Source organism: Ictidomys tridecemlineatus, chromosome 2 (genome assembly GCF_052094955.1).
Source record: "Ictidomys tridecemlineatus isolate mIctTri1 chromosome 2, mIctTri1.hap1, whole genome shotgun sequence".
Taxonomy (NCBI): domain Eukaryota; kingdom Metazoa; phylum Chordata; class Mammalia; order Rodentia; family Sciuridae; genus Ictidomys; species Ictidomys tridecemlineatus.
In genome coordinates this window covers 92,399,253-92,423,256 of record NC_135478.1, presented here as the reverse complement: position 1 = coordinate 92,423,256, position 24,004 = coordinate 92,399,253, and the positions used below count along the sequence as shown (strand labels likewise).

Here is a 24,004-nt window from a genome sequence, read left to right as displayed (position 1 = left end):
GCGCAGGCCTCTCGGCTTCGGCTCGCACCTGGCGGGGCACGCGGGCCGGGAGGGGACCCGGCGGCACCGGCGGGGGCAGCAGACAAAGGGGCGGGGGCGTGGGCGGCGGGGGCGTGGGCGGCGGGGCGGGGAGGGGCCGTGCGGCGTCTCCTGGCGGCGGCGGCGGCAGCGCGTCACGCTTTCCCCCGCCCCGACCAAGGAGCCGGGAGGCGGGAGGCGGCGGCCACGGCAGCAGCGGCTGCTGCAGCGGTGCAGGTGGAGGCGACCAGCGGCGTCCGAGGCGGTGAGCGCGGCGCGCGGCCCTGTCCCTTCGCGTTCCCGGGTTCCCTCTGCGCCGCGGCGCCCTCTGGGGCCGCCCCGGAGGCCGCGCGGTGGCCGCCCGAGGGCGCCGCGCCGGGCCTTGCCTCGCTCCGCCCGCCCGGGACGCGGCCGGTTCGGCCTGCTCGCGCCACTGCCCCGCGACCTCCGGCGCTGCTCCGCCCCGGGCGGTGGGCAGCGGGCCCGGGAGGCCTCGGCCCGGCCCGACCTGTTGCCCTGGGCGCCGCCACCTGAGCCTTCCGCGGGGCCTGGTGCCCGCGTCGGTGCGGAGCACGCCCGCCCGCTGGCTTTGTTTAGCTCCCGAGCGGCCGAGCTTCCCGGGGAGGCGCTGGGCGAGAGGGGGCCGCGTCCTGGGGGTCCCGCTGCCGGCCACCTGGACCTGCCGCCGCGCGGGCATCGATGCGGGACCGCGACACCGGTCGGGGGTGATTTGAGAAGCAGAGGCTGGCGGCCCCCAGAATTTTGAAGTCCCTGTGCGGCAGAATTTTTGATTCCGGGGTGAAACCCCGATCCGGCCGTCTCCCCTTCCTGTGGCCTTTCCACCTGGCAGCAGCCGAGCACCACCCTCCGCCCTGCGCAGCCCCACCTCTGGGGCTTGGCGAAATTACACGTTAAGTCTGTAATCGGTGTAGATACCTGTTTTTAGCAAAACTTGGGCGCCAGTGACTGCTTTTAAGGAGGAGGGTGGAGAGATTCCGTGATGTGTTTTTGCTTGTGTGATTCAGCAGCCTTGCCTTCTTCCTCTTTTAGGTTAGGACAGTGCCTGGCGGTCGGAGCTCTGTAAGTACCCGTGCTGTGGAGCCTGTTTTTATGGTTATCACTCTGGGGATTTATTGCTGCTGTGATAGTGTCCACGAGGCAGGAGAGCATTGTGTTTGGCTTTTAGGTTTAATGATACCTTCTGCAAAAATCCTCAGGTATGTAGCTCCTCAGCCCTGGGGCATTTTCCCCCCTCTGGAAATAATAACAGTGAACATTTATTGAAGGCTTCTGTGGTCAGCCTCTGAGCAAGTCTTGTGTTTTTATCTCATGTAATCAGTCCAACGCAATGAGGTGTTGTCGTCATCCCCATTTTACAAAGAGGGCATAGGAAGGTCAAGTAATTTGAGAGCCACACATCTGAGGGATAAGGATTTGAACTTCTGACTCCAGGTGCTTAGTTTTAAGTTAATATGGTGAATCTAGGGCCCAGAGCAAAGCCAGACTTTATTAAAGCAAAGGAAATGGGTGATTGCTTGGTTAAAGGCTTCTGCCCCGTGTGGATGTGGATGTGGGTGTGTGTGGTCCTGGGGATGGGACTTTGGGCCAGTCTACTGAGCTGTACTCCAGCCCTTGTTCCCAATTTTTGAGGTTGAGATAAAGCAGTTAAGTGGCCTTCCCATTACTTCCAGCTCTGGGGTGAAAACAGAAACTGGGTGGGACCTACAGTTATCTACCTGAATATCAGGATTTTGCCCATCCCTGTTCTTTCCAGTCATTTGCTAGAGCACAACTTAAGCCAATCAGGCTTCTGTCCTTAATGAATTTAGACTTTGATTTTTTAATTTATCTGAAAAGAAAATTCTTATACAGTGTCTAACATCAAGTCTGTCACATCCTGGGTGAAATGACTCGGTAATGTTTGGCTTTTGGCTCCCCCATGGGATCAAGAGTCTGGTGCATGCTAGGTAAGCACTCTACCACCAAGCTACACCCCAAGCTAGCTCTTACTTTTTTAAGTGCTATTAGGATTTTAAGCCCAATGGATGGAATATAAAATGAATTGGTCCCTTTATATGCCATACAGAGGTAGGCACTTTAGAATTTGTCAAGTATTGGCTGCCTCCTGTTCTTTATTATTACTATTATTATTTAATTTAATTTTTAGTTTTTTCAGTGGACACAATATCTTTATTTTCCTTTTATGTGGTGCTGAGGATCTAACCCAGCACCCCGCACATGCCAGGCTAGCGCACTACGGCTTGAGCCACATCCCCAGCCCTGTTCCTTATTATTTACAGATGGATTTCCGGTCTTCCTAGAATCTGTATATCAAGGGCAAAAGAGTACCTTGTCTTTCATCTTATGGGATCGTCTGTAGCATTCTGTAGAGTTCCATGTGTTCAATAAATATTTATTAGTTAATTGAATATATGAGGTCCATAAATTCCAAGATTTTTGTTTTTGTTTGTTTTTAATTGATGTTACTGGAGATTGAGCCCAGGAGGCATACTAAAAACACCTTCTACCACTGAGCTACACCCCCCAAGATTGGTTTTATAGGAGTCAAAATCAAAGAGAAATAGAAGGTAGCATAGTAAAGGCACAGGAAAATGGTTTAATATTTGTTAATTGTGTCCAGAAAACTTTGTCTATATATTGTTAACTAAAGTGAGACTTTTCCACTCAGAACTGTCAACTTCTTTCCTCCTTGCCTTGTACAAATGAGGTGGGAGCTCCAGTGTGTTTTTCTCTGATGTGAATAGTAGACACGGGTGTATATCAGCTGACAGGCCTCTACTTCTCCTTTGTGGTATTTTTGAAGTGTGATATCCCCCTAAAGGCAGGTTATGGAGCTGGGCTGTAACTGTGGAGTAATGAGGTCTCATTAGATATTGAGCTACCTACTGTGTGGCAGGTGTGATTCTCAGACTGTGACTGCAAGTCACACAGTCTCTTGAATAAAACAGAAATGCCTGTTCTGTTGGAATTTCACTTAAAGGAGGTCAGACAATAAAGAGTATGTTTTGCTAGAAAGTGATAAATGGTAAGGAAAAAGAAGCTGGGGAAGAGGGAATGTGAAATTTTGGGGATAAGGGTTTGAGTTTTGGAAATTTTATTTTATTTATTTATTTATTTTTGAGTTTTGGAAAGAGATCCGAGAATGTGACTTTTGATCTAAAGGAAGTGAGGGAATCAATCCCAGAGGGAAGTGCATTCTAGGAAGAAGGAATATCAAGTACAGGGGTCCTGAAAGGGCAGCTTGGGAGGGGAAGATAGTTAAGGCTTTATACAGGTTATATATAGTCCTCAAAATGCATATTTATTAAATGTTTAAAAATACTAAGTAATTTTATGCTGTGTTAATGATTTTTTTTTTTAAATATTTACAATATTTATTGGCAGACACAACATCTTTGTTTGTATGTGGTGCTGAGAATCGAACCAGGGCCGCACGCACGCCAGGCGGGCACGCTACCACTTGAGCCACATCTCCAGCCCAGTGTGTTAATGATTTTGAGGAAGATTAAAGGTGGGGGCACAGAGGTTCCAAGAATTTTGCTAATTTTCCCCGAAAGTTCACAGCTAGTGAATATAGAGCTAGAAATCACACCCCAGTTGATGTGCCTTTAAGCAGTGTACAGAATGCCTTGGTAATAGAACCAAGTGGGTGGCCAGCAGGCCAGCTCGGTACTTGATGTTCAGGCTTAGTATTGAGTGTATTTCTATTTGTGTGCATCTGTTCAGGGTCTTTGGTGACCCCTGGATGGCCATGTAATGATACTTGCATACATAGATTTTCCCCAGAATTGTGCTCCTGGCAGCACAGCCCTCCTTTAGTTTTAAACATTTCGTGGTACACACTGTGTTTTAGGGTAAACCTTTATGTAAATCTTTTCCATCTTAATTGGGAAGCAATGTCAGTATTACCCTGGATTTGATTTTTTAGATAGCTCTTTAGGGAAGTTTTAAATTCCTGCAGTGTCTTCTATATCTTTAATATACATAGTGTATGTTTCCCGTATAGTTGGAAACTCAAAAGAATCACCATTGGAGTTACAGTGCAGTTTTAAGGGAAAACATACTGACTGATGGTACTCTAGAAGAATTTCAAGGAAGAATGAGCTCAGATTCTAATTGGGAACAGAAGGAGTTGTTTTTTCTTTTTTTTTTTTGGTAGGTTGGCAGACTGCACTTAACCAACCTTGAATTTGGCGAGGACATCTGGGTTAATATCCTGGCCCTGGCACCAAATACCAAGGAATCTTGGCTACAATTAGTTGAGAGTTTTTTTTTTTTTTTTTTTTTTTTTTTTAAATCTCCATCTGGCACTTGGAGAAGGATAGATTCCACTAGCACTAACTCAATGGGTGGGTCTGTTTTTAAATTGTTTATTGTGGTCCAGCAACAACATCTTAAAAGTATTCTTTGTAAAATCTTGGAAAAGAGGAAATAGTCATTCCCATTATGGAATCCCGATTGGGAAGCCTTTCCTGTGTCTCATTCCCTGGGGAAATAATGTATTCTCATCTGCCTCCTCTTAGGAATCCCCATGAGACCAAGATAGAGATTTACTGCTCTTATGTTTTATATAGGATGAAGTCTATTATGCTTAAGACTTGAATTAAATAATTTGATATTTGTGCTCTTTGCTTATATATCTGAGTATAGCTTGGAATAGATTTCATTTTAACTCTGCCCAGTTTTGACATTTAAAATTACAAAGTCCTGGATTTACAATATCTTTTTTGAAATTAAAGGTCCTGGGCTGGGGATGTGGCTCAAGCGGTAGCGTGCTCGCCTGGCATGCGTGTGGCCCGGGTTCAATCCTCAGCACCACATACCAACAAAGATGTTGTGTCTGCCGAGAACTAAAAAATAAATATTAAAAATTCTCTCTCTCTCTCTCTCCTTTCTCACTCTCTCTTTAAAAAAAAAAAAAAAAAAGAAATTAAAGGACCTGAAGATCCTATGTTCAGGATGTGCAAATCATTGATGCTTTTTGTTCTTTCTTTTTTGCTCTCTTTCTTTGTGGGTTTTTTTTTTTTTTTTAAGTGTTGGGTATGACTATGTCCCTGCCCCTGAGGGAAGGCAGTTTTAATCAAACCCTCTCCCCATTCATTCTACAAATTCTTTCTTTTACTCAAGAATTGCACTGATATATTTGGCACATATTTCCCTCTCAGGGAAAATAAGCGATATTAGGGATGTTTTCCTAAAAATATATATATTTCTTTAAAGAAAGAGAGAGAGAGAGAGAGAAGAGAGAGAGAGAGAATTTTTTTTTTAAAGATAGAGTGAGAGAGGAGAGAGAGAGAGAGAGAATTTTTTAATATTTATTTTTTAGTTCTCTGCGGACACAACATCTTTGTTGGTATGTGGTGCTGAGGATCGAACCCGGGCCGCACGCATGCCAGGCGAGCGCGATACCGCTTGAGTCACATCCCCAGCCCTATTTTTTTCTTTTTTTTAGTAACTTTTAAGTTGTAGTTGGATACAATATATTTATTTTTATTTGATGTTGAGGTTTGAACCCAATACCTCACGTGCAAGAGGTGGGTGCTCTACCAATGAGCTACAGCCCCAGTCCCCTAAAGCTCTCTTAATCAAGTCTTTTGACTGCCTGCCTTCTCTCTTATACTGATTTATCCTATGTAAAGCCTTCTTACTGAAGATACTCTGTTCTCAATACCTCAAGGCAGGAAGGAACCTATTTAGACTTTTCCTTCTGGACTAGAGAATAAATAAACTGTATAATCAGGGTAGTTTTTTTTTATAGCCTAAGTGAAAGTGAACTTTTATTACTAAATTTCTTTATAAATGGATAACAAGAAAAAAGTGTGTCTTCATCACATGAAACCATATCACTAATTTCTGTTGTAAGGTGAGTATATCTTGCTTAGGTTGTTATACTGAGTATTTAGTATTAAAGTTTAGATCTTTTTTTTGTGGGGATGTTATTTGGGGAATTGAACCCAGGGACACTTTATTAATGAACTATATTCCTAGATTTAAAAAAAAATTTTTTTGAGACAGGATTTCTTTTCCTTTTTCTTCCCCTTATCTAAGTTGCGGAGGCTGACTTGAACTTATGATCCTTCTGTCTCAGCCTCTCAAGTTGCTGGCTTTACAGGTGTACCAGCACAAGTTAAATTTAGAGAATGTTTTCCAGTGAAATTTTTCTTTTTTTTAGGTTCTTAGGTTAATATGTACCAGTTTTACAGTGTTTTTATATATTTTATATATTTTGATAATGTGTTCTCTTTTTAAAAAATATTTTTTAATGTTGATGGATGTTTTTATTTTTTTCGTTTATGTATTTTTAAAAAGTTTTTATTCTAATTTGTTATATATGACAGCAGAATGCATTACAATTCATATTACATATATAGAGCACAATTTTTCATATCTCTGCTTGGATACAAAGTACATTCACACCATTCATGTCTTCTTCATACATGTACTTAGGGTAGTGATGTCCATCTCATTCCACCATTTTTTTTTTCACCCCCTTTCCCCCTTCCCTCCCTTATTCACTTATTTTTATGTGGTGCTGAGAATCAAACCCAGTGCCTCATACATACTAGGCAAGCTCTCTATTACCACAACCCAGCCCCAACATGTTCTCTTCTTAAAACGTATGGATTCTGGGGCTGGGGTTTTGGCTTGGTGCTTGCCTAGCCAAAAGGCACTAGATTCAATTCTTAGCACCACATATAAATAAGTAAATAAATAAAGGTCTACTGACAACTTAAAAAAAACTCAAAAAAACATATGGGTTATTTGCATAAATTATAAAACATACACATGTACCTAAGCACAGAAAAAGCAATTATCCATTGCTTTTTTTAATGCTTAGAGAAAATAATTTCAATATTTTAAAGTATACCCTTCCAGACTTTTTTGGCTCAGTGGTAGAGTGCTTGCTTTGCACATGTGAGGCACTGGGTTCGCTCCTCAGCACCACATAAAAATAAATAAATAAAGATATTGTATTCATCTACAACTAAAAAAATTTTAATAAATAAACAAGGCTGGGATTTTGGCTCAGTGGCAGAGCACTTGCCTCAAAAGTATGAGCACTGGGTTTGATTCTCAGCACCACATAAAAATAAATAAATAAAGGTATTTTGTCCATCTACAACTTAAAAAAAATACTTAAAAAAAATAAAGTTCATTCTGGATCTCTATGTATTTTTTGTTTTCTCATTTTTGGGGTCCTGGGGTTGAACCCAAGGGTGTTCTACCACTGAGCTACATCCAGCCCTTTTTATTTTGTGACAGTTTTGCTAAGTTGCTCAGGCTGGCCTCAAACTTGTGATCTTTGAGCCTCAACCTCTTGAGTAACTGGGATTACAGGTGTGTGCCATTGTACCTGGCCTTCTTTTGAGATGGGGTGTTCCTCTGTTGTCCAGGCTGGCCTTGAATTCCTGGGCTCAAGAGTTCTTCCTGTCTCAGCCCCCTGAGACACTGGGGACTACAGGTACATACTACTGTGCCTGGCTTTTTTTTTTTTTTTTTTTAAAACATAGGGTCTTGTGCATGTTGGTTAAGCACTCTACCATTGAACCTTTAAAAAAAAAAAAGCTTTAATGAGATATAATTCACATACCATACAGTTTATCCATTTATTTATTTAAAAATTTTTAAAAAAGATTTAGACATAATACCTTTATTTATTTTTATGTGGTGCTGAGGATCAAACCCAGTGCCTCACTTGTGCTCCACAAGTACTCAACTACTGAGCTACAACCCCAGCCTCAGTTTATCTATTTAAACTATATAAAATTCAGTGATTTTATGTGTGTGTGTGCTGGGGATTGAACATAGGGCTTTGTGCATGATAAGTACATGCCCTACCTTCAGCTACATCCCCAGCCCTATTCTTATTTTGTTTATAGTCATCCTAGTAAGTGTGAAGTTTGATACCTAGTTGTGATTTTGATATACATTTCTCTGATGACTCTGATGACTTATTGGCCATTTTGATAACTCCTTTTTTTTTTTTTTTTGGTACTCAGCCACTGAGCCACATCCCTAGCCCTATTTTATATTTTATTTAGAGACAGCATCTCACAGTGTTGCTTCGCATCTCGCAGTTGCTAAGGCTGACTTTGAACTCAAGATTCTGTCTCAGCCTCCTGAGCTACTGGAATTACAGGCATGCACCACTGTGCCTGGCTATTTTGATAACTTCTTTGGAAATGTATACCAATTATTATTTATTTTTTTATGGACACCATGTCTTTATTCATTTTTATGTGGTGCTGAGGATTGAATCCATTGCTTCACACGTGCTAGGCAAGCGCTCTACCACTGAGCCACAACCCCAGCTCCCCCGCCCCGTTTTTTTTTTTTTTTGCTTTCAAAGTATTAAGTATAAAAGTGTAGGACAATAATATGTTACCATTTGGGATTAAAAAAATTACTAAAGAATATCAGTTGTCTTTTAATTCATATAGTCATCAGATATTTATTGAGCAACTTCTACAAGAAGGCACTTACTCATACTTTGAGTGCTCCAAGTTGAAAACAGGCACACACCCTGCTCTCGAGGAACCAGCTGTTAACAGAGGTGGTAAGAAGAAGAATTTAGCCTGTATATTGCTTTGTATGTGGAAGACTTTGTATAAACTGCTTAACCTTTTGGAGCTCAGGTTCTTCATCCATAAATTAGAGCTGATGGGTGCGTCTTTGGGTTGTGGAGATTAAATGAATTAATGTATATACAACTCAGTGAATATTAGAACTTTTCTTTTCTCTCTTGCCTGTCATCCTTGTGTCTCCTTGATCTCCTGTTGGGAAAGGAAGTTAAACTACTAAGTTTTATTCTTTCATTTAAATAAGAATGGGGAAGATTACTTTTCCTGGTTTGAAAGATTAAAACCTTTCTTCCTGCCATATTTTGAAAAGTTAATTTGAGTGAATTGTCTTGCCATTACCGAAGGACACTTTAAAAAAAATTATTTATTTTTAGTTGTAGATGGACACAATACTTTTATTTTATTTATTTATTTTTATGTGGTGCTGAGGATGGAACCCAGGTCCTCGCATGTGCTAGGCAAGCACTGTACCACTGATCCACAGCCCCAGACCCTGAAGGACATATATATATTTTTAATATCTTTTTTTTTTTTTATATTTTTATGGTGCTGAGGGTCGAACCTGGTGCATCATGCATGCTAAGGGAGCACTCTACCACTGAACCACAACCCCAGCCCCAGGGACATATTTTATTTATTTATTTTGAGAGAGAGAGTGAGAGAATATTTTTTTTTTTTAAGCTTTTGGCAGACACAACATTTTTGTTTGTTTGTGGTGCTGAGGATCAAACCTGGGCCGCATGCATGCCAGGCAAGCGTGCTATTGCTTGAGCCACATCCCCAGCCCCCCCAAGGACATATTTTTAATGAGCAGTTGTCAGCAAAGAACTTGTAATTTATTAGGAGTCAAACATTCAGTATGGAAAAGCAGTTCCTGCTCCTCATGTCAGAACTTGTGCTTTGCCAACTTTCAAGTCCTTTTGCATTGTCAGTTTTATTTCCCACAATTTAATTATGTGAGTTTTTTTCTTTCTAAAGTGTGATGGAACATGTCAGGTGTCTGTATGGAAGTTTACATGGGCCTAGCATGGTGGCACATGCCTATAGTTGCAATGACTGTGGAGGCTGAGGCAGGAGGTTCTCAAGTTTGAATTAATGTATATACAACTCAGTGAATATTAGAACTTTTCTCTCTTGCCTGTCATCCCTTGTGTCTTCTTGCCAAAGGGGGTGGAAATAAAAGAATGGTGAGGGCTGGCTAGGGTTGTGGCTCAGTGGTAGAGCAGGTCCCTTGCATGAGTGAGGCACCGGCTTTGATCCCCTGCACCACATAAAACTAAATAAAAACAAAATGAAGGTATTGTATCCAGCTACAACTAAAAGTTAAAAAAAAAAAGTGAGAATAACCAACATTGAAGTTGGGTTTCAAAATTGATGAAATCAATTCTTGGTTCCTACTGACAGCATCTAGGATGGTGGTTCAGAAACTATCTCATGGATTAGTGAGTGTTTAATAGATTGATCTCTTGAAACAGCCAGGTGCTCTATGGTATTGTGAAAGTGGAAATGTGGTTGTTTTTTCCATTGGATGTCAAGACCTACAGCAGCTATTAAGTTTGTTCATTTGCAAAGTAAGAACAAGAAAGCTTTTATAAAAGAATAAACCCCAATAACGAAGTCCCTGGTTCTTTTGAGAGTTGTCTGTGTCCTTTCCTTGTTCAGAACAAATAGTTGGAAAGCCTCCACTTCTAAGTATGGGCCATGTCTGGCTGTGGCCGGGCAGCACCAATATGCCTTCTTTTATTCCTTTGCGGGACTGGAAAGGGAAGCCAGTTTTCGTGCTTTGAGAGTGACTCTTTGGCTGCTGTTTGTAACAGATGAGAAACTTCTGTTCCCCAGCATGCTTTTGGGTAAGGAGTCTTTCTTCTGGAGATGGGGGTTTTAATCTTAGACTGTTAGATAACTGTGACCTTGCCAAGTGATCTCACTTTCAGAATCAGTTTCCTCAGTGGTAAAATGAGGAAGTTGAACTATATTGCCAAGATCTCTTTTGATTCCAACATTTTATATGCTATATTAAGCACATTAGTATAATTGACTGCTGCTGACCTATTAAGTAAGTTCTTCTGGGAGATACTAACCAGGCCTGGTAATTTCTGTCCCTTTTAAGATCTGTCTCTAAGTTAGTGATATGCATATCAGAGTTTCAGAGTCACAGGACTTTTGTAGAATGTTGTGTAAATGAGAAAAATAGCTCAAATTATTCAGCTGTTTCTTTTTTAAAAAATTCCTTTGCAGATGGAAGAACTTTGGAATACTGCTTATTTTAGTGTATGTAAGTCATAGGAAATATGAAATACATCCTCACTCGAACCGAGTTGTACACAGACATTCATAATTGCAGGCAGTTGCATCATAGCAGAGAGTTCTATCTTTAAAAAAACATTGTCTAATGTCTCAGCGCTCTGCTGGGGTTGGTTTTCAACTCTCTCCCCCTCCTTTTTTAAACCACTCTGGGTACAATTTGTACCCTATACTATGTCATGCACACTTTAAGTTCTAAAAACATAATTTTTCAAGCAGAACATAATTTTTCAAAGGATATGTCTACTTCTGGCTTTGATAGAAGTATGTTCTAAAACTGTTTATTGTCAGTGTCTATTGTCAGATTAACAAACACTTAATATTGACAGGTTGATTTTCTAAGTTGCTCTGTAAGGAGACTATAAGTTAGAAATTGAAGTAAAACCCCCTTGCAAATTTTTTGAATGGATTCACTTAAAGTTCTGACCCTTATTGGCTTGGTTGGTCGCTTAGTTCTAAACAGACTCCACGTTGATTTTTTCAAACAGTACACTGTTTACTATCTTTCATTTTTTGTACTTTTATCCTTGCTAGAGATAAGCAGCTTGTTTTTTTAACCTGTTAATTTTAAAGCTGTGTGAGTCTATAGCCTTTTTCAAAATTTCATGTTATGCATGAAATATACTTAAATACTTATGTAAGCAAACTCTGTGAAACTAGGTCTAGTGGTCCTACTTCAGTAAGGTGACAGAGGCTGAAGACCCAGAGTGGGCTGTGTATGTAACTCAGTTGTAAAGCGCTTGCCTTGCATGTAGAGGCTCTGCTTCAATCCCCGGCACCAGACAGACACACCTAGAGCTGTGGCTGCTGGGATCATACTAATTTTTTTTGCTACTGGGAATTAAACCCAGAGCAACCACTGAGGAACATCCTTAGTTCCTTGTATTTTTAAATTTTGAGTGAGTCTCGCTAAGTTGCTAAGGCTGGTCTTGAACCTGCAATCCTCTTGTCTCAGCCTTCTGAGTCACTGAGATTATAGGTGTGTGCCAGCTTATACTAACTTTTTTTGACTCTGCTATTTCAGTGACTGCTTTGCTTATGAGTCCATGGTGATAACAGCAAAGGTATCCATGACATGTGACAGGACACTCCGAGGGGTTACACAAAGGCTGGAGATGACTGATGAAGTATCAGTGTCTATGAATAGTCTTGACAGTGGAATACAGAAGGACAGACTGTTGAGTAAACATTTCAGTAACCTACCCTGTGAAAGGCATGCTGATCACAAGTTAATAAGGATATCCTCCTCAAGACAATGAGGACCGTGTTCCTGAGGCTAGCTGTAAGTGCTCTGACACCTAGCTCCTCAGAGTTGGCCCAAGTAAATGTGTAAAGATAGGGTTAATACAGGGAGAGCTAGTGGAAGTATGGGCATGGGACACATGGTTAAGTTGGTGAGATTTTTTCCATTGGGAAAAAAGTTAATGAGTAGGAGTGTTTTGCCATTATTGAAGGGCATATTTTTAATGAACAGTTGTCAGAAGAACTTGTAATTTTATGAGGAGTTAAATATTCAGCATGGAAAAGCAACTTGTGCTCTTGGAGATACAACTAGGCCTAGTAATTTCAGTTCCTTTTAAGGGACTTAGTTAAAATGGTAATCTTACCATTTTAGTTTTCTATGCATCTCCATGTCTCCTTTTCCCTCCTGTTATTTTGTGCCATGATTTAGAATAATATCTGATATGTATAAATTTAGCACTATACATCATAGTTACCAGCTCTGGCTTCAGCTTGTGGGTTAACTGTAAATTTATCAAAATTGGCTAAAGGAGCCGATGCAGTGATACATGCCTGTAATCCCAGGAACTGAGGCCTGCTTCAGAAACTTAGTATGACCCTGTCTCAGAATAAAAATTAATAAAGGACTGGGGATGTGGCTCAGTGGTAGAGTGCCCCTGATTTCAACCCTTCTCCCCAAGAAACAGCCAAACAAAAGCAAAACAAAAAAGTGGTTGAAGGATAACTTGTTCAACCTTGCAACTTCCCATCCTTATAGCATTGTCTTGCTAGGTGGTCTTTGGTGGTCCTCTTCAAACTAGACCAAGAACTTGCTATTTTCACTTCGTATAAAAAGTTAAATAGTGAACAGTGGTTTTCTTTTTTTCTTTCTTTCTTTTTGTATTATAATTCTTAGTATACCATTATACCATAATTTATCATATCTCTGATTATATATAAGGTATGTTGACACAACAGTGGTTTTCTTAATTTCATTTTTCACTTTGTGTAGGAGTTCTGGTTCATTTGTTCAAGTCTTAGCTCTGTGGCTATATACTTAGAAATTTTAGACCTTGCTATCTCAGTATTTCATGGTGTTTATTAACAACACCATTGTACCCAGATTCTCTGAAATTGTTCAGCTTTCTGTGTTCCCTAAACCACCTGGAGAGGCTGCTTCACCTGTCAGGCATGCTCCTATGGGAGAGCCACTCCGGGGAGGTGGCTTCTCTCCACTTTGGGTCGTGGTTTTCTTTCCCTCCTTGGGTGTGCTTGTTTCTGACGGGGCTGAAACTTTCCTTTGTGATATTCTTGCTAGAGATGCAGGGATAAAGAAATGGGGCAGTTTGCAGTATCCCTTTGTCCCACAGTGGTAGATGCAACCTCAGTCCTTCATGCAGCCTCCTGGATGCTGCTGAAGCCAGAGGGCTCCGTGCTCAGTGTTGTGCCTTTTCTCTAGCTGGGCTCATTCACTGTGACACTGACTAGAAGCAGTGGCTCTGTAGTGGCCCCAGGCCCTAACCTGCCTTTGGTGACATCACACACGATCTCCCTTGTTTTAGGGGCAGGATTCTGAGAGGTCAGAGCAAAACATGTGCTAAGATGCCTTTACGTCGTCACCTGCCATCCGTTCTCACTGGCTGATCACTTGGAAGCATTCTCCAGATCCTCCAGAGTGGGTGCTCCCGCCTCTACATTTCTGCCTTTACCTTCTGGCTCACAGGATTACTGTTGTGGCAGACACTCTGCTCAGTCACACAGTGTTACCATGTCATTTGGCTTTCTTAGATGTTCACTGCATGGGGAGTGTTCTGTATCTCCATTTGGAAGACTAACAAGTTTCCAGATGTTAAATAAAAATTGGGTCAATGAAACAGTTATACTGATGGCACAAGCCTATAATTCAGCTATTTGGGAGGCTGACATGGGAGGATTGTGAATTTGAGGCCAGCCTGGGCAGTTAATCAAGATCCTGTCTCAAAGGGCTGAGGATGTAGCTCAGTGGTAGAGTGCTTGCCTGGCTTGGGGGAGGCCCTGGGTTCAGTTCTAGTTCAAAACAATAGTTACACTCCCTGGCCCCTGGATCTTACATTTTATTTATTTATTAATTATTATTATTATTTGGTACTAGGTATTGAACCCAAGGATAGTTAACCACTAAGCCCCATCCGCAGCTCTTTTTATTTATTTTATTTTGAGCTGGGTCTTGCTAAGTTGCTTAGGGCCTCCTGAATTTGCTGAGGCTGATCTCTAACTAACTTGTGATCCTCCTGCTGCAACCTCCGGAGTCTCTGGGATTACAGGCGTGCACCATCCTGCCTGGCTGGATCTTACATTTTAAATGATAGCTGGTAGACTATTTCTAAATCAAAGGCAACTTACTGAAGTTTGGGGGGTGTGGATACCACATTAGTAAGAGGTAAATAATTGGCCCTGCAGCCACATCCTTCATACCTTCCCCTGTAGACCCCAAGCCTGTCTTTTCCACATATTCTCATGCGCGTAGTTTCCTGCACTCAAAAAGATAGACACAGCCAAGCAGGATCTGGCCTCAGTGTGGTAGTGCTCATTCTGCTCCTGGTACTTGAGGTGCTGCCTCCTGGTGCATTAAATTAATTTTTTTATTTTTAAGTTGTAGATGGACAGAATGGTGTTTCACGCATGCTAGGCGAGCGCTCTACTACTCAGCCCCAGCCCCAGCCCCAGCCCTGGTGCATTACATTTTTCATCTATAACTCGATCTTTGTTTTGCCTTGAGTTTTGTGTGGGTGTGTTTTCAGATTGTTAGTGCTGAGCTCTCAGTTTCACTGGGCAGTGCCTTGTGCTGTCTGCAGGGCTTCTTATGCATTGTGTGCCACCTGTCAAACAGAGACATCAGAGTTCCTCCTATTATGAGTACCTTTCCCCCCATTTTTAATCCTAAGAACAGTTATTCATGTTTTATATATTTGAGAGTTTTCATTCCTCTGCCCTTTCCCTCACATGTATGTATAATGGTGTGTGAAAGACAAATGTCACATCCCCAAGGGGACTTGGACTGGTTGGCATTGCTGTTATTGATGCCAAGAGGGGAACTGCTTTTATTTTCTGCTTTAAATGTATATTCTAGAGGTTGGGTATTGCTTAGCGGTAGAGTGCCTGCCTGGGTTGGATCCCCAGTACTGGGGAGACACACACACACACACACACACACACACACACACACACACACAATTTTCTAGGTCTTTGTTGTACAATTCAGTGGACCACAAGCCACATGAATCTTTTGAGTATTTGAAATGTGGTGAGTCCAAATTGAGATGTGCTGTAAGTATGAAATACACAGTAGATTTTTTTTCTTTTTTAGTTGTAGGTGGACATAATATTTTTATTTTTTTATATGGTGCTGAGAATTGAACCCAGTGCCTCACACATGCTAGGCAAGTACTCTACCATTGAGCCACAAACCCGTCCCTACATAGTAAAAAAAAGAATGTAAATTATTGTTAATTTATATTGATTACATTTGAAATAATAGATTAGGTTAAATAACCATTATTAAAATTAATTTCACCTGTTTCTTTTTTTTTTTTTTTTTGGGTACTGGGGATTGAACTCAGAGGCACTCAACCACTGAGCTACATCCTCAGCCCTTCTTTTTTTTTTAATTTTAATTTTTTAGTTTTAGGTGGACTCAGTATCTCTCCATTTCTTATATTTATGTGGTGCTGAGGATTGAACCCAGAGCCCCATGCATGCCAGGCAAGCACTCTACGAGCCACAACCCTAGCTCTCCCCAGCCCTTTTTTGTATTTATTTAGAGACAGTCTCACTAAGTTGCTTAGCCCCTTCACCGTTGCTGAGGCTGACTTTTGAACTCATGATCCTCCTCTTAGCCTACTGAGCTTCTGGAATTACAGGCATGTGTCACCGTGCCTGGCTCACCTGTTTCTTTTTAATTTTTAAAAATATTTTTGTTTGAAGATTCAAAATTACTCATTTGTCTCACATTATACTTCTCCCATCCAAGTACCAACCAGACTCAATCCTGCTTTGCTTCTGAGATTGGGGAGATCAAGTACATTCAAGATGGAATGGCTATAGACTCATGTTATATTTCTATTGGACAGTGCTCTAGAAAGTATAGCAATGTCAACAAATGTAATCATGGAATCTGAGACTTAGCTTTTCTTTTTAGGCACTGAGTATTGAATCCAGGGCCTCATGCATGCTAGGCTAGTGCTTTACCACTAAGCTACATCCCCAACCCTTTTAAAATTTTATTGTGAGATAGTTTCTTACTACTTTTCTTTGATTGGTCTTGAGCTTCTAATCCTCCTGGCTTAGCCTCCTGAGTGTCTGGCATTACAGGCATGCACCTCTGTGCCTGATTGAGAATGACAGTTCTTTTGGAGGTAGTAATTGAACAGTTTGCTTATAGTTTCGTTGGCCTACTTTTTAAAAGAGGCTTCAGGTTTGGGAAACCCTGTAATGCTGCTGTCTTTATCAGGTGCTCAGTGGGTTAGGTTCCTTTACTTGAAAATTGCAACATTTGGCATCATTTTGAGTTCTTATTTAGACGCTGAATCAGTTTAGAACCTTTACGAACTCTTCCCGTGGTCTAAATACTCTCTTTTTGGCTCTTGTCTTATATGCCAAGACAAGTCACATCTCATCGATGGCCACAGACACTTAGTCATAGCATGATATGCAAACAGGAGGGCCTGTGATCGTCTCTCAACAATAGAAAACTGCCCAGTGGCGGAGCAGATCAGAGAAGGAAGAGAGCGGCAGGAAGAGTAGTGAGAAGAGACTGAGGCTGTGGGTTGTGTCTCCTTGTATTCTTTAGTCATTTCCTGTGTCCCCCTGAAAACCTTGCATGGGGATGTTCTGCATGGGGCAGCAGAGGATGGGACTTGGTCACCCGCGTGGAAGATAGGTCTGACTGTGTTTCCTATCTGCTGGCCCTAGGTCCACTCAGCTAGGAGAGGAGATGTTTTAAAATTGGCCCCAAGCAGACTACAGGCTTATTTATTTATTTATTTATCTTTATGTAGTGCTGAGGATAGAACCCAGGGTCTCACCTATACTAGGGGAGCACTCTACCACTGAGCCACAACCCCAGCCCTTAGATTAGATTTTGATAGTTTGCTGTTAAGTTGAAATACTTGACCTTTCTTTGTTCAGGAATTGAAGAAAATATGACAGTGTCTGTCAGTTTTGACTTTCCTGTATAAACACAGAACTATGACTGTGAATCAGACAGAAAGAAGAAAAAACTAACTTGCCTTTAGTGGAAACCAGTCACTTTGGAATCCTACCCAGTATGGTGTGTTTTCAGTGGCTTGAGACAGCAGCTCAGATTACACTGCAGCTCCTGTGTTGGGGGCAGGGGACAGCAAATGACACAGCATCCAACAGACACTTACATAACCATGACTTTAGGGGACAGGATTAAGCTGTGAATGAACCTCCCAAGCCCAGTGAGATGATATTAGAACACAGCCTTTCAATTTTTCTCTCAAGTTTGACTAGAAAATTAGCACTAGGGTCGTCTTTTTCTCAAATTAGACCTCATTGCTCTCAGAACTTTCCCTGGTTCATGGCGTATCCTATTGAAGAAGCGGGGTCTCAGTGCAGCTCTTTCTAGGTAAGTCACTGAACCTGACTGGTGTTCAATTTCCTTTAGGTTGTCCAGCAGGCCAAGTTGAAACCTGGGGCTTCCAGGTGTAGCGTTCTGGAAACATGGTGTTAAACTCCCTCTCCTGGCAGTTAAATTCATTGCAAATCCTTCAGCTCTCCTCTGCTTTCTACAGGATTTCAAGATTTAGTAAATAAAGGAGTGTTTTCATTTTGCTAAGGAGAAGTAGAACCCTCCATAAAGGTCTGAGCTGATGTGCAGAAGTGTGATTTGCCCAGGGCAGGGCCCTAGCTGTGCTCTGGATGCCCTTATCAGATTTGGGTGATGCCATTGGTAGCTGGTTACTTTTACTTTGGCAAAGTTAGAGCCATAGTCACTTTCACTTTTGGATCCCTTCCCTTTCACTTTCTGGTTAGAAGACCACACAAGATGAAGTTAGAAGCTGATATTGATGGATTGGTATCCTTAGACTGTAAATGAGAACCCTGTGGTCTGGGAACAGGTTAAATGAATTTGAGATCATCAGCTGGGACAAAATGCAGATGTCTCATTTTCCAGGCTAGGTGTCTTTTTTTTTTTTTTTTTAACCTTTTTTTTTAATCCATGATTTAAAAAGTCAGATAAGAAATCAGATAAGAAAAAAAATGAAGAAAAAAATTAGGGAAGAATTAAGAAGAATGCTGTTTGTTTTGAGCAGAACTTAGTCCTCCTTGCTTGTTTTTGTGACCTACTTGTTCTGAGGAGCCTCTTCTTTCTGTAAATTTCTTAAGTCTTTTTCTAAGGGTGTCATGGGTCCAGTAGAATGTAAGAGTTTGGATTTTACTAAAGTATGTATCATCTATAATTAAAAAACCTCTTAATTGTGGAAAGTTTCAAATGTGCAAAAGTAGAGAAAATAACACCATCCCCAACTTGTATTTGGTCCATCATCAGTCTGTCTTAATATTTTAGTGCATGATAATCAAACTCCCATGTTTTTCAAATGTATTTTGCTATTGCCAGTAAAATGTCTTTTTGCTTTTAGGAAAATTGAGTACTTTCATTTATTATTCATACTATTATGCTTTTTGAGGTATGAAACAATTCTATCTCTGAGGATTTTGAGGATGCTTATCCTAAAAATTAATGTCTTTGAGTCGTATACTTAGGATGATCTGAAAGCTCTTACCGAAGTGCTGTTTACCACTGTATTAGGTAAGATGAGTAAGGTGCTATAACAAATAGCCCCACTAATTTTAGTAACTTGAACTGATAAGCTTATTTTTAGACAGACTAAGAGAAATGGGGATGATGATTCAGAGCTGTAGACCTCCCATCCTAGGATCCTGCCATCTTCAGCACTTGCTTGCTGGATGCTGGGAGAGCCTCATTAAGCCACTGGGAGGAAGAGGTGTGGGGGCTTGCCTGTGGGCGTGGGCTGGGCCTAGATGTGGCATAGTGCTCATGCTGCTTGTGAGTTTCTCATTCTGTTGGGGCTTGGGGCGGGTCTGAACTGCCACAGGAACAGAAGGAACCACAGGCCTAGGTGCCTGCTTTGCCATGATATGTTTGCATCCTGGGTGGAGAGGTCCTTACGGTACTTCTCTGAGGAAGCCATTGTATAGTGGCCCAGAAATTATCATATTTTTTTCCTCCTTATGAAATTAATTTTATCTGTTCATTAAATAAAATTCAAGACCCAAGAAAACACCAAAGTACAAACACTAAATAGTCCCATCAACTGGAGATAATTATTAGTAACACTTAGTTCCTTACAACTGAAGATTTTTTTCCTTCTGTACTAGGGCTTGAACCCAGTGGCATTCTACCACTGAGCAATATCCCTAACTCTTTTCATTTTTTATATTTTTGTGGTATTGGGGATTGAACCCTGGGTGCTCTATCACATAGATTACCATTCACAGTCCTTTTTAAATTTTTTTGGTACTGTTGAATGAACTCAGGGATGCTTAAAGTCTGAGCTACATCACCAGCACACCCTCCCCCCACCTTTTGAAACAGGATCTTCCTAGGTTGCTGAGGCTGGCCTTGAACTTGGGATTCTCCTACCTCAGCCCCAAAGACACTGGGATTATAGGCATGTGCCATTGTGTCCAATTTATACATTAAAAAAAAATTTTTTTTTTAAGTTATAGGTGGACACAATGTATTTTATATGGTGCCGAGGATTGAACCCAGTGCCTCACACATGCTAGGCAAGCACTCTACCTCTGAGCCCCAGACCGTTTTTGGATCTTTATTTATTTATATGTGGTTCTGAGAACTGAACCCAGTGCTTCACGCATGCCAGGCCAAGCGCTCTAGCCTCAACCCCAGCCCAATTGACAAATCTTAATCCTCATTTTTCATGATAAGTAGAGTAACTATTTGTGGTAGTGAATTAGTGCTCTGTTAGAGTGGCAGGGTCAGGGCAACATTTTAAGTTTATAGTTTAGTTTACTCAGTTTTCAGAATTGTTCAATAAGCTTAGTTTTCTTTTTCTTTTTTTTTAAAACATGTAAGTCAGTAATTTTATTTTATTTTAGAATTTTTAATATTCATTTTTTAGTTTTCGGCAGACACAACATCTTTGTTGGTATGTGGTGCTGAGGATCGAACCCGGGCCGCACGCATACCAGGTGAGCGCGCTACCGCTTGAGCCACATTCTCAGCCCAGTAAGTTTAGTTTTCTAAGAGGGAAAGAAAAAGTGTTGAAGCTGAACCAAAATAGCAACTTGCAAACTCGAAGCCTCCCTGCTGGGGTTCTGGGTGCTGAGCAGACTCCTAGGTGCCTGCGCTTTTCTCTGCTCACCTGCTCAGCAGTGGAGATGATGGTGGTAGGATAAAGTCCTGGAAGAAGGTTCATTGCTTGGGTCGGCAGCTCCAGGTTCAGGGGTACAGATCCTCGGGTTCCTCTTTAAAGTGAAGAGTAGCCTGGAGGCGGACTGTCATCAGAATTCCTGTTTGTGAGGTCATCAGCATGAGGTCACAGCCAGGTGGTTCAAAACGTTGCCCAGCTTCTGCCAGGATGTGATCTGAGGCTGGTCCAATTCCACAGACACCATGAGGTACCACTTTGACTCATAGTGCTAGACTTGTGTTGTCTTTCTGTAGCTTCTGTATATAAAAAGTAGATGTGGATGCCAGGTAGGATTTTTAAAAGCAGAAAATTTTAGTTGAACAGCAAAGTGTTTTTACTATGTGAGTGAGTCTGTGGGTAGTTGGTACTGTATTTGCTTAGTAATTTTCAATCACTTGTCACTGAAATAATGACATTTTTAGTTCTGTGAAAATTATCTGACTGTACCAGGCAATGACCATTTGAAATTAAGAGATTTGGTTATCAGTAGTATAAATTATTTTTGACCCAAAGACCTAAATTCTGATACATCACATTGAAAAGTTGCCAGCATTTTATTTTGATTTGCTTTGTTGTTTGTACCTATTTCCTTTGGACTTGGAAGAAAAGGTATTGGTTCATAAGCTACTCAGAAGGCTCGTATCTGAGGATTAAGGCATACCTTTTTTTTTAGGGTTTTTTGGTCTCTTTTGTGGTACTAGAATGGAACCCAGGGCCTTGTGCATGCCAGACTGGCGCTTTGCCATCCAGCCCCACTCAGCATATGTGCCCTCAGGGGGGAGAACAGAATGACACCACTTTTGAGTTCCCACAGCCTTTTCGAGGTCTCTGGTGGAAGGGTGGCATTGAGAGGATCAGAACTGGTAGCAAGTGTGATCCAAGGGGAGCAGTCCCAGAGGGTCCCGAAGTGGTTGTTTCCTGGGGCAGCAGTCACCCTGATCACCCTTTGTGCTTTGCAGGAGGTGTCAGGTGGACACTGGCTTTACCTCCAGACTTTGGGACTCATTAGTAGAGTTGTGTTTCTGACTTTTTTTCCTTCAGGGTCCAGGTTACTAACCCATTCTTCTCTGCTACAAGAAATATTTTCTTTATTGAAATATTTTGAATGTTCTTACGTTTGTTTTTTTCTGTACACTAGGAATGGAACCAGGTTCTCGTACATGCCAGGCAAGCCTCTGCCGTGAGCTACACCCAGCCCTATTCTCAGTTCAGGAGACAGTCATAGGGGATTGCTTATTAAAAAGTGCAAATACAGTAAGCAGACCCACTATGTTTTGAGAAGGCCGTGGTCTTGAACTGTATATCCAGCCTCTGAAAATTTGTTGAGAACAGAAGACAGAGTTTTATGTAATTTTCTATTCAAATATGTGCAGTGAGAGGAGAGCAGGAGCCTGGGTTCTTAGAAATGGTCATGGCTAGCCTTCAGGCTGCTCGCTGTACTGGCATTTCCTCCCTGTTTGAGGCATCCCGGAGGCTGGTGGTGGTGGATGTGCAGCTGTGGAGTCTGCCTGGACCCTGGAGGAGGGTCTCCAGACCCGATTTCTTAGAGGGTGGAACTTGTCTTTTTGTTGGGTGGAGCGGTAGCTTCTCTTCCTGGAATCCCAGCTTCATGGAAAGCTGATGCATTTATAAAGTATGCTTCTTTTTTGGAACTACCCCAGAGGGTAGTCCTTCTAAGGTTATTTGCTTCTCTCAGATAAGTGTCTTGTCTCTTTTTCACTGTTATTTAGGTCAGATCTGAGTTAAATCACAAGCTTGGGATATTAATCTAGTTCTAAAATTTTGCTTATGTCAGGCCTGGCTTTGTGTCTTAAAATAGACCTGTGGTCATGCAGGAAAAAACAAAACAAACCATTCCTCTAGTTTTGATGTTTGGCAGCTCTGCTTCCTTCTTTGGGGTAGAAGTGTGACCCTTTAATGAGTTGGAAAGGGAAGGGAGAGGAGGGGCAGGAACTGAGCTCTGCTCCCTGGTCCTAGTGGGTGCTCCGCAGGTCTTCTCCCTGCCTCTCCCCTCTGAGAGTGTACAAGAGAATAATAGCTATTTCTAACTGTTTAGAAGTGATCCAAGTTCTAAAGATAAACATTTTACAAATAGTTCTTGGCTTGAAAAAATAGCTGTAATCATGCCATCAATCAGTGGTGTGAATTTTGGGGTGATGTGTAGGTGTATGTTGCAGTATTATTGTTTGGAGATTGAGATTATAAAGCAGTGTGATGACTTAAAAATAGAAGTTTTTTCATATGGAGAGGTTTATTCATTTATCGTAGTAATAACAGTCATTAAAATTTAGAACTTCCGGGCTGGGGATGTGGCTCAAGGGGTAGCGTGCTCGCCTGGCATGCGTGCGGCCGGGGTTCGATTCTCAGCACCACATACAAACAAAGATGTTGTGTCCGTCGAAAACTAAAAAATAATAAATAAATAAATTCTCAAAAAAAAATTTTAGAACTTCCATAATTGGGCTGTGAGTCTGGAATATATTCTTGCAAGGTAGTTGCACAACCTTATATTTTGAGGTGTTTTGATTCAGATTTTGGAAACAACTTTAGTGCTTTTCAGCCAGGTCCAGTCAAGAGCAGTGAGAGATTGAGCTGGTCACTGCCATCTGCGGTCATTTTACGGGTGATTCTGGCACAGTACTATCAAATAGAACTTTCTGCCACGATGGAGATTGTCCTGTGTGTGGCATTGGAGGTATCACCTGCTTGCATGTTAAAGTTTAAACAGCATGTGTAACTAGTGGCAGCCCTGTTGGGCAGTGCAGATGTAGGATATTGGGGTTTTAGTCTGGCTGATAGATTGGGGTGAGCAGTTTATGTATGGAAAGATATTAGAAGTTATCAAGGAAAGGTAAGTTGTAGCATATCTGGTCCCTGCGCTGTGCTCTGAAGGTATAAAAGACTGAGGTTTGTCTTCTGCTCAGTGGTCTCTAATCTTTATGGCAAGTTGTTGCTCAGGACTTATCTTCCCTGAAATTTAAGACCTGCCCTGGCAGCCCCCAGCTGCTACCTGTGCCTGTGGTTGGATAGAACCTGGGCCTCACTTGGCATGCCACTGGAAGATGGCTGCTGACTTTGTTTCAATCTGGGTAGGTTGACAAGGGAAGGTTGAGATGACTGAAGTGTAGTGAAGTAAGATAGAACTTAAGGCAACTCTGGGTGGCTCTCATTTGGTACCAGAAGACTCTTTTTTTTTTTAAATACTTATTTATTTATTTTTAAGTTTTCAGCGGATACAACATCTTTGTTTGTGGTGCTGAGGATCGAACCCGGGCCACACACATGCCAGGCAAGCGCGCTACCGCTTGAGCCACATCCCCAGCCCCACCAGTAGACTCTTAAAGGAGGTTTTTCATTTGAAGTGTAAGGCAAGCAAAATTGATCATAGTTTCTTCAATG

At 41.6% G+C, this 24,004-nt stretch overlaps 1 protein-coding gene across 23 annotated transcripts in view; it reads left to right on the top strand.

The window, feature by feature from the left end:
• Nucleotides 1-133: 133 nt before the first annotated feature.
• Clip1 (CAP-Gly domain containing linker protein 1) overlaps nt 134-24,004 on the top strand; it is a 115,396-nt gene continuing 91,525 nt past the window's right edge. For 9 of the 23 annotated variants that reach the window (XM_078039259.1, XM_078039254.1, XM_078039256.1 and 6 more), the window contains exons 1-2: nt 138-283; nt 1,069-1,098. The gene's annotated coding sequence lies outside the window, so the exon portion shown is untranslated. Of the gene's footprint in view, nt 284-1,068; nt 1,099-3,423; nt 3,551-20,366; nt 20,385-24,004 lie in introns of those variants that run through there. The other 14 variants (XM_078039265.1, XM_078039262.1, XM_078039267.1 and 11 more) reach the window with 6 other exon arrangements.